The sequence below is a fragment of the Camelus ferus genome, chromosome 20 (assembly GCF_009834535.1).
Source record: "Camelus ferus isolate YT-003-E chromosome 20, BCGSAC_Cfer_1.0, whole genome shotgun sequence".
Taxonomy (NCBI): Eukaryota; Metazoa; Chordata; class Mammalia; order Artiodactyla; family Camelidae; genus Camelus; species Camelus ferus.
This window is the reverse complement of record NC_045715.1, coordinates 8,188,832-8,200,093: the sequence shown is the minus strand read 5'-3', so window position 1 is coordinate 8,200,093 and position 11,262 is coordinate 8,188,832. Positions and strand designations below refer to the sequence as shown.

At 36.2% G+C, this 11,262-nt stretch overlaps 1 long non-coding RNA gene across 1 annotated transcript; it reads right to left on the bottom strand.

Annotated features, from left to right (window-relative positions):
- Positions 1-311: 311 nt before the first annotated feature.
- LOC116658201 lies at positions 312-9,899 on the bottom strand. The gene is made up of 3 exons (XR_004313423.1): positions 6,335-9,899; positions 4,302-4,415; positions 312-929 (listed from the first exon to the last, which is right to left on the bottom strand). It is a non-coding gene; the product is annotated as an uncharacterized LOC116658201 (long non-coding RNA).
- Positions 9,900-11,262: the final 1,363 nt, after the last annotated feature.

Here is an 11,262-nt window from a genome sequence, read left to right as displayed (position 1 = left end):
AATATAGTCAGCTTACAATGTTGTCAATTTCTGGTGTACAGCATAATGCTTCAGCTATACATGAACATACATATATTCATTTTCATATTCTTTTTCACCATAAGCTATTATAAGATATTGAATATAGTTTCCTTTGCTATACAGTACGTACTTGTTGTTTATTTTATATACAGTAGTTAGTATCTGCAAATCTCAAACTCCCAGTTTATCCCTTCCCACTCGCTTCTCCCCTTTGTTTTCTATGTCTGTGAGTCTGTTTCTGTTTTGTAAATAAGTTCATTGTCAGTCATACCCTTTAAATGTGCCTTTCCTTCTCTGTCTTTGTCTGTCTCAGGTTGCCTTCTGAGTATTTACCTGTGACGAGTACTGCAGATGATGTTAAGACCAGTACCAAGGACAGCTTTGTTGTACCATGTTTATGAATTCGTCAGCTCTCAAGTGTTCTTGCTTTTCAAAATAATTAAAACTACAGTTGGTACACACCCAGCCTTTCCTTTGTCTTAACACTTTCCAAAAACAAAAAACAAAACAAAACATTTCTCTTAGCTGTCCCAGTTGAAAGTACATTGTCTTTTTACTACATACATTTTCTCTTTTTAAATGTCCTGTGACACAGTCTCCCCAAAGATACTATTAGACTGCAGTTTGATCTCTGGCATTGTTCTTACATCTTCACTTTAAAAAAGTTAGGTCTCCTGTGCTAAGATGCACATCCTTTTCTGAGTCACTCGGGAGGGCCACCACCTGAGCTGACACCACATGCTTGCAGTAAGGACTTGCACAGTGCCACACTCATTGTTAATCACAAGGAAATTCTGATATTAACGAGGACACCTACTTGAACAGTTTATTTTCCTGGGTGATTCTAATACATCTCTTCTTTGGCTCTTCCTCGCAAGACTCTTTGGAGGCAGGCATGGCAGGCATGACTTTCAGAAGGAAGAAATGAAAGACCAAAGATAGTGAGTCACAAGACAAACGGTAGAGTCCGGGGAGAACCCATGTGCTCCAGCCCCAGGTCCAGGACTCCATCCACTAAGCCATCCATCCTCCCCCGAGAAATAGGCATTTCCTTCAGCCCTGAGTTAAAGTGAAAACTTTGACATCTCTATGCAAATACATGGTTTCATATTAATTCACACACAAGATCAGAACTTTTGCTGCTTGTTGGAAGAAGAACAGTAGATGATCAGTGTATAATAAGCTGTTGTCTTTCTGCTTCACATCCCTGAGGAACGGGATAACGAAGTCATTTCTGAGTGTGATTCTTCATATACCTTTTTTTTTCTTGGCTCTTATTTTTCCTTTTCTTTAAATAAAAGGGGCAATTTAAAGAACAAAAGAGAGAAAAGAGGTACTGATACTACATGTGAATTGTTTTCTCTCAACATGACAGGTTCCTTCAACAGATTTCTAAATATCTGCTTTAAGCAGCATCTTACATCGCTTTCCCCTTTTGAGTGATATTTTGTTCCCTCTTGTTAATACAGAGAGTTGCTTGAGCTTTGGCCCCTGTGTATGGCTGTCTAATCTCCAGATCTTAGGAGCTGTGAATAAACTGTGGAATTACTGGATTTGGATGTCTAGGGAATCAAGTTTTGGGAGAAGAAACATAAAGTACTTCATAGTTTCTATATCTTAGCTCGTCATAATCTCAGTCTGTTTTGGCAGATAAATAAGTAGCCTCTCTTGTCTGTACTGCAGAATACATTATCATTATCAAAAGGTGGGGGTGGATTTTAAGGTGCGTAATCAAGATGTTAGCTTTCTCGTTTTATGGCAGGAGAAAACCCAGATCTGCACTTGACAAATAGAAGCCACTTACATCAGCACAGTGGCATCCAGGATAATGCTCACATTTTCATATATTGACTTTAGCAAGGGAGTCAGTGCTTCGGCATTTGGGTGTATTGCTGTTGGCTCAAGAAGCTACTGGAAGTCCCCAAATACTTTTCCATAACTGATTACCTCAGTTCTCTGCAATAACATCTTGGATCAAGTTCACAGGCCAAGTTAAACATACATACAATCAAAGTTATAAAGTAGCCTGCACATTCGGAGTATCAGCTCTTACCTTGAATCTGACCCAGCTGCCCTCACGGCGATGTGGAGATGTATATTCTCGTGAGGTCATATGTTGTTTATACCTTATTTGATCTGTCCTTTCAAGCCTGTTTAGCGTTAAGCAACATTTACAATTAAAAAAAAACCCTTTGCTGCAAATGAAAACAAGGATGTGTTCATGTATTTGAATACAAATCTCTTGTGTGAATGTCTGACTTTGCGGAGATGATCTGAGGTAATCCAGTAGGAAAGGAATCTGTGGACGCTTCCAGGATAGACTTGAGCCCATGGTCAGCCTGACACTATTTCACATCAGTCTGTACTTTATGTACATGTCCCTTTATGTATTTTTAATATAAATTTATAGTAATTTTGGAGACACTGGCAATTAAGCAGGAAAGGAATATGGTTCAGGCATTACCTCACTGAAGGACTTTTGGGTTTATAGTTTTTCAATATTACCCCCCTCAAAAAAAATCACACAGTTGGTTTTTTTAGTTCATGTCTCCTTGGGAAGTGTTCGTTATGGGGTTGTTTTGGAGAGGTGGTGTTTGCTGGGACATAGACTGCATTTTCAGTTCTAGTAAATTCTGCTAAACTGTCCTTCCCAGTAGCTTCATTAGCTTAGACCTCTGCAAGCTCTGTCTAAAACACTGCCTCCTCCACAGCCCTGCCCATACCAGATGTGATTGGGTTTGTAATGTTTGTCTATCTAGGTTAAAAAAAAAATCTCATTTTAATTTTCATTTTCCTTCTTCATATTGAAGGTGTACACTTTTAATGTATTTGTTGGCCATTTTTATTTTTTCTACTTTGAATTTCTTACTCTTACCTTGTGAACATTTTCTGCTGGGTCATTTGACTTACTGATTTGTAAAATATTTAAAATATATGCTCGGGTGAGAATCCTTTGTTAGATATATAAGGCAGATCCCTTTTCTCAAAGTTGTCTTTTTAACATTTTAATGTTTTTGTGTAGAGCCAAAGTTTTGCATTTTGATGAACTTGAATTTATAAGCCTTCATGATTTTGGGGGTTTTGTTACCTGAAAACCCTTTACTATCTCAGTGTCTTAAAAAGATAGTATCCTATATTTTTTGTTATAAATTTATAAATTTCCTGTTTATATTTCTTGAAATGTTACCATAAGCATTTCAAGTTAAAGTCACAAAACCCACAAACCTACCAAATTAAAATCTTTCAAACATTGGTTATAAATAATCAAATTCTTTTGAATGTTTAACATTACAAGCATAACTTTTATATATCCAATTTTTTCAAGTACTTTGAATACTGATCTGGGAGATACACAAAAACAAAAACAAATAATCCTAAGCATAAAGTTTTCCTCGCCGTGCAGCTAGCTCATTAGAGGTTTAGAGTAAACTTTCAGAGCACGAAGGGATGTTTGATTGTCTGCTGTCTTCTGGTTTCTTTCTAACTTTAGTTTCCCCAAAATAATACCAGTGAGTGTAATAATAACAATAATAAGAGGTAACTTTGATTGAATGCTTATTACAGACTAGTTAGGCCTGTTCCCAAACACCCTACATGAGATCTCATGTAATCCTCACACTGACTTTGGAGGTTGGTGTTGTTATGCCCACTTTACAGATCAGGAAGTTGAGGTACAGGAGTGTTCAGTGACCTCAGGTGTAGAAAGCTCATAGGCAGAGGAGGAATATAATCTCAGGCACTATCTCCAGAGCTTTGTGGGAGTCAGTGTGAATATGCCACTTTGTATTTTCCTTAAAGGATATAATTTCCCTCTTTAGACATTATTTTCCTCATCTATTAAATGAGGAGATTGAAGGAATTAGCTTAAGGTTTCTTTTTGCATCTAAAATTCTATGATTCTTAAAAACACCGAAGACTTAAAAAAAAAATTTACCTGGAACTGACTACTGACTATAACTCTCGGACTAATGAACTGTTTCCAGTCCCTACTTAACAGTCAGATTTGAATATCCTCCTGTCCATTTGGGAGTGACCTTGAAGTTGCCAGGTAATAAAAAGCAGCCCCAATTCCAGAATAACGGGAGATGCTGAGAGCCCCTAGCCTGACTCTGCTGAAGGGCTTCTCACAGCTCTGGGAGGTGTAATCTTCATCCTTCTCTGGTCTCTGGGCAGGTCTGGGCGGGCCTGGGTCCCGCGGTGATCCTTTGCAAAGAAAACTCCTCTCTGTGCCCACTTCCTGCAAGAATAAGGCAACCACAGGACAGCTGGGAAATGTGTACCTTCCTTTTGAGATGGTGCTCCATCATCTGCAAATATCATGCACACTTTTTTTTGCCAGCTGACAGCCCATCTTCTGCTTGGGGATGAACAGGAGTCACTTTATTTTTTCAAACCTTTAGACAGAAAAGTTCACGTAAGCTGTTAGAGAGATCCCCTGTTTGGTTTATTCATTGTACTTCTGCTTTGTCTGGTTTTCCTGCAAAGCAGAATGTTAGAAAACATTTTAAACATAGCACAGCACTTAAAAAAGGGTGTCAGTGGTTTTCAACATAGTCACAGATAAAGATCTGACCATAGTCTTGCATGTGGTAGGTGCTTTATAAGTATTTGTTGGATGACTTAGTATCTGTCCTGTTGTAAAACTTCAAAATCATTGAAAAATTCAACATAAGAGCTAACATTTATCCACGTATTTTTATGCCAGGAATTTTTACTGCTTTACCTATTATCTGCTTTAATTGTCTCCCAAACCCTATGAGGTGACTACTTTTGCCATAAATGGCAAATGAGAACCTTGAGCCATAGAAAATAAACAATTTGACAATTACCTGATAAGTTGTTGACCTGCGATTTAAATTTGGGCAATCTGTACTTAAGATTGTTTTAGTATGCACTGTTACTTGTTTCCATATGTAATATTTAAAATAAGAACAGAAAATTAAGCTTCTGTTTTGATTTGACAAACTATAGAACATCAGCACTATCTATAATAATTTGTTGCAGCGTGTAGATTATGAACCTGAGATTGTTTTTTTGTACATCTGTTCTCTCTTGTCTATACCCCATGTGGTCATAGATTTGTGAGATGATTTACAGCAGTAGGGATACAATCTTACAGCCACTAAAATAAGCCTTGAGCAGAGACTGAACCAAAATTCAGTCACACTTCAGCCAACATATAAGTGTTCCCTAACCTTGGACTGAATCAGTGAAATGTGCAGGTTTTACAAATCGTTTTATTTATAAATCTGTTACATTACTTTACAAATCATTTACAGATACATCCAGCATGTATTCTGCCTACTGCAAAGACAGTTATTTAAATAGTAACATGAAAACAACAGCAACAGAAGCTTTAAGTTGCCACTAGGAGACAATAATGAAAGACTGTTACGAAATATTTATTCTAGTTCAGCTGAAATTATAAGGAATTTATGTCTCTCCCTATGGCAGAAACTTTAAATGTTGTGACTCCTGAACCTGTTTTGTCTTCCAAATCCCTCTTTTTTTTTTTCTTTTTTAAGAAGGATTTAGAAAAAATGACAACAAAGAGTTCACAGGAATTTGTTTAGCTACAAAACAAAACAAACAAAACATTTTCTGAAAGATAGGCCCGCAGGGGCCCTGTGTCAGTTCTGATCTTTATCTCCATTTAAAGGCCCTTCCGAGCATTGACCTGAAGGCATTCAGGGCTGCCTGAGCATCAAAGAGGATTGATGTACCAAGTACTGAACATTTCACAACTATTAGCAACAGAGGCTGAGACAGAGAAAAATACATTTTATCAGTCATTTAACTTCATGGCCATTAACAAAAAAGTCATTAATGATTTGGATCTGAAATTCATTTTTTAAAAAGTAACTTTTAAAAACTTATTTTTCTCCTCATAGATGAGTTTTTGAAATTCAGTTTCTTAATCAAAATTAGGACTTAAAAAGATTGGAGTGATGCAAGTTATTTTACTAGATTAACATACTCATAATGAAGACTTGGATCTTCCAGTCAGTAATTATGATGGTACATGGTTGGTTATAAATAAGCAGACACTCTGCATGAAATCCTAAACTACTTCTAGAGAACTACTTTTAGGGAATATGAGTATCAAAGTAAGAGAAAATGTCTTACTGTATTATGTACAAAGATGTTCCAAAATAACTAACTTCAAATGTATCAGAGGCTACAACTGCTGAATCAAACCCAGTCTTAATGTTTGACCTACGGGGCAAAAATAAGCCTTGCTATTAGCAAAGAAAACTAGGCATGCCTGGCTAATTGGCTGATCTCAAAGCTGGCTTTTCTTTCCATGACTGACCTTCAGGAATGTGAAGCCGCTTGTTGTCTTTCACCCGATGTCGTTTCCGTACATCCCATTCGGCAACATTCATAGGTAAACAACTACACACACGGTCTTTCACAGAACTGAAAACGAATGAATGAAAGATGTCTTGTCTCAAGCAAAACCAACTGCATAACAAATGGCCTGTTGGTCTTTATATCTTTTTAAAACCCACAAATATATGAGCATCATAAAACATATCTAATTATTCACTTCCATATTCAGACACCAAAACTAAGGACTAGAAGGAAAAAGTTACATTTTATATAGTTAGCTCTGTTGGTTTATTTTGAGATATAGAATCTCTTGCTAAAAAGTTCAATTATTTCTTTTTTCTCTCTTACTGCTTTTATAAAAAGAATTTATAAGTGTCTTAATTTCCTTCTAAGTTCTTACCTTTGCTTTCTTTACATTATTTTTAAATCTGCACACTGGAAAAAATAATACAACTTGATGTCTCTTAGAGAAGAAAATTATTTAAACATATTTCTCCTACATCAGAAGTAATGGAAAATTACTTTCTTTTTGGAAATATTTCTGAAAGGATCCAATTCAGAGACTTGATAACATTTTGCTGTGCTGTGCTCAGCCCTTGTTTGTATCCAAAACGGTGTGAATCCACGCTCAGTTCTCCTCCTTCCAGTCTAACTTTTATCCTCGTAAGACGTGTAACAAAGACATTTTTCTGAATAATGGTTAATAATTGGATCCTAATACACTTTGGAGATTTACATGTTTTATGCTTGATTAGAATTGTCACTTCAGATTGCCATTTTATCTCCTGCTATTTAAATTAAATGTTTTCTCACCAAATATTTTTATGGCTCCTATTATATCAATTATGAGAAAGGGTGTAGGAAAAGGTTACAAAATCTATTACCTATACAAATATGCCTGGCACCGGACATACTCTTTTCAGTAAGAAATTTAAATGGGATGTTTTATGAATACTAAGCAGACTTTCACCTAGAAATGAATACAATATGACCTAATTACTGTAAATCATTACTGAAAGCAGCATGGTATAATAGAAAAGAAACAGACCGAGTTTTAAATCATAGCACCACTCCTTAACTAGCTTTGTAACCCTGAGACGTTTTTCATCCATAAATGAGGATAGCATCATATGGTATTTGGCATAATTGTTAAAATTAGAAACACTGCGTTACATATAATGTGACTCATTCATCAGACACTATCATGGTAGCAATGGAGCATGACTGTGTCTAATCTCAAAATTTAAATCTGTATGAATGAATACCTTTAGAGACAATTTACCTAATTTTGAAAACTACTTTATCATTTCCTTTTAAGCCAAGAGATTTTCACCTTTAATTTGAGGTTTCATAATTATGTGATTCTGAAAAGATGTAACTAATTCAGGTATATGGCCTGAGGTGGGGAAATAAAATTTAAAATGTTCTAGATCCTTAACCTTCCGTTCTTCCATCATTTCCCCATCCCTACCACAATTGAGTGCCTTAGAAGAATAGTTCTTCAGTGTCCTGAAATAAGTTCTTTTTTTAAAAGCTTTTATTTTTTATTTTATCTCGCCCCCACCTCAGTAATGGAGGCACTGAGCATTGAACCAAGGACCTCATGCTCACCAGGCATGTGCTGTGCCACTGAGCTGTACCATCACTCCTAAACCCTTAATTTCTAATGTAACCCATTAGAATGTGAGAGCCCTAACTTCTCAGACAACCAAAGCAAGGCAATGAGAAACACTTTTGTTATTTGTCATGGGGACTTTTTAATTTAGAAAAGGCCCAAACTACAAAATAAGCCAAACTTGATTCATGACTTTAAGAAAAACAGCCCTTGGTCCTTCTCCCTGATACTAGAATGTGGGTGGGCCACTGCCTCGGTGCTTTGGTGGAGCAGATCAGGCCCCCAGCAGCCGAGCCCTGGGAAGCGGGGGCTCTTTCAGAACTCGCTTCCGAATGCAGTGGAGGGAAGAGCAGGTAAACGTTCCCTCCCCTGGCTGATCCCGACATGGTTTAAAGGATTGGTGTGAATACCAGCATTTTTAATCTTGCAGTCTCCCTTGAAGATAAATATGTTCCTAATATTGATGCCTGATCAGTATACCAATATGAGTTTTAGTTTGTGAGCCGTGAATGCCCACTGGCTGCTTGCTGTGAGGTTAATCCTGGCTTTACACAAAAATCAATGGAAACCTGGAATTTCTCTAATAGTCTGATTTCTCTTTTGATAATCCCCAAACTCTCTCCATTACTGGATGAAAAGACAACTATTATTATGTATTACAATTATTCTTTACATTTCTGCTGCTGTGACCCTCCTTAAGTGCCTTCTTAGCTATTATGATGAACCATCCAGGTTGTCCTGCCTCTGGAGCCAAGTGGCCTCGAAATAGACTCCTTTGTCTTGTTCACGCTTGGAGTCCAGAAATCCCAGTTAGGAAGGATACTCCCATGATGCTCTGTTCATAAGGGTATAGAGTGTGGATATCTGTTATCTGGGTTTAAATACTGTATTGCTAAAATCTTTTGTGAAGGGATGAGGATGGCATGTTCTGAACTTTGTATACATGAAGCTGCTACATTTTAAAAGTTTTTTTCAATGCAAGTGCCAGAGGATCTGTTCATATCATCTCTCCAGTTAGTCCAGTCTTCTTGGATGCTGATCCTCATTTGTTGAAAATCTCAGTGAAACCTCTCTCTTCCACTTACTGTTCCCTGCAGAATTTTAAATAACATGTTCACTTCCACCTTCATTACTCTATTTTTGTTCTACTGCTTAGCGTCATCTCTGTTCTTAAGTCCCAATCCTGTATCTCCTTAAAAAATACAGCAATCCCCAACATACATAAATCATTCTTTAATTATTAAGGCAATAACTTTCCTGCTTTTCAAAATGTTCATAGTCTGTGGTTTCTAAGATGTGTGTGGGCTCATTTGAGTCTCTGTGGCCTAACTCTTAAGCAGGCCTGCTCCTTCAGGATAGGAAGTGTGCCTTCTTATTCTGTCTGTATCTTGCATAGTATTGGAATTGGTTGCGTTTTGGATGCCTGAGCATCTTTGCCAAGCCTACCCATGATTCAGGACAGGGAACACTTAATGGCAGGTGTCTCTGCTTTAATTCTTAGGCCTACAGTGCCTTGCACTGTACCTTGAGTGTGCAAGTTTCTAGATATTTCTAAGAGTCTCATTAAGTTTCAGATTTTACAGTTTGTAGAGAAAAATATTGCACTATCCTTTGAATTTTTTTTTTTTTTTTGGTTATGACAGCAGGAAGTTACTGTCATTAAAATATTTGTTACAGATGTTACACAATAACCTTCATTGAATATTAAATAGAAAATCCTCCAAAGTCATGGGAAGTCAGTCTTAGGGAGATTTAATATCCTGTGTTTAGAATTTATAGATGGTTTTGAAACAAGATTACTCCAATGAAAGTTACCTTTTAGGTGGTGCTTGATCTCAGAATGATCTCGACTTCATCTCAAACTTCATCCCAAAATGTAACATTAAAAACAGAAAAGAGCATATATTTTGCCTTTAGCATGCGTCAGGAAAGAAATGTTACCTACCTTGACCATCTTCCAACAAAAAATAATCGTCCCTGATCCTTATTTAGCGCCACTATTTAAAATTCAGGTCAGAGATCAACAAGAAAAGTGTTGTTTATACTGTTTCTGTGAAAGGAAAATCATGGCTGTATTATTTTTAAAAAAGAAAGAAAATCTATATTAAATATTATCAGTTGATCAAATCTCTGAAATAATTATCATTGTAGCCTAAAGTTTAGGGAATGAAAATAAGTTACTTTAGTGCCATTGAATTATGTTAATTTATAACAAATATTCATAAAACAGATGTACTAAGCTTTGAAAACTAGAAAAAAGACCTTTGGTTCTTCTGATATTTCCCACACTTCAGATGGTGTCATTGCAGTGGATTCATACAAGAAGATACTAAAGTTGTTTCACATGTTTTTCACCTGTTTTGACAATAACTTAAAGAGATTTGCTATGTCCTTGAATTCTAGTTCTATACTGACCTGGGTCTTTCATGACAGTACTACAAAAGTCAAATGTAGTCTCCCAGCTCTCTGGCTTACTTGTAAGTAATTTGTTAAGTCGTATTTAAGAATGACTTGCTCCTTGGGAAAAGTCAACTTTGGAGAAACAGTTCAAAATTACTCCCTTGTATTTTGTTCACGTGACTACTTTAAAATATAATGGCACAAACTTTGATGTTTCTGATTTAGCTGCATATTTCAAATGCTAGCAAAATATTTGAAAGTCACATGAAAGCACTATAGTTAGTAATACTAAAGATATGTGTACTATGTAATGAATCTTAAAAAGTCAGGAGTATAAAATAAACCTACAGTTATATTACAGCATTATGAAATTATCAAGGGAGTAACCAAATACATCACATTTAGTATTTGGTTAAATGGAGGAATTCTTCAAATTAAGAAAATTCTGTCTATATAAACTAAAAAAACCCTCAATGCCCAAAATCTTAGCATTACTTTTGAATTTAGGTAAGTCATATCTACCTAAAATGAGATTAGGAAACAAGGATGTGTTTATTACACTGCTTTAAAATTTGGGGCCTTAAAATTATAAAAAGGTGTGATGCAACATTAAAACTTACTTTGAGAAATCTGACAGATAATGGACCTCATTTTCAATAATTACATTGTTAGAGCAATGCAATTCCTACGATAGAAGTTTCCAGAATTCTTTTTCTTTTAACTTTTTGTTGGGGGCGGGGAGGAGGTAATTAGGTGTATTTATTTATTTATTTTTAGAGGAGGTACTGGGGATTGAACCCAGCACCCTGTGCATGCTAAATATGCATTCTACCACTTGAGCTATATCCTCCGTGACCCAGAATTGTTTTAAAATACATCTTAGAATATAAAAT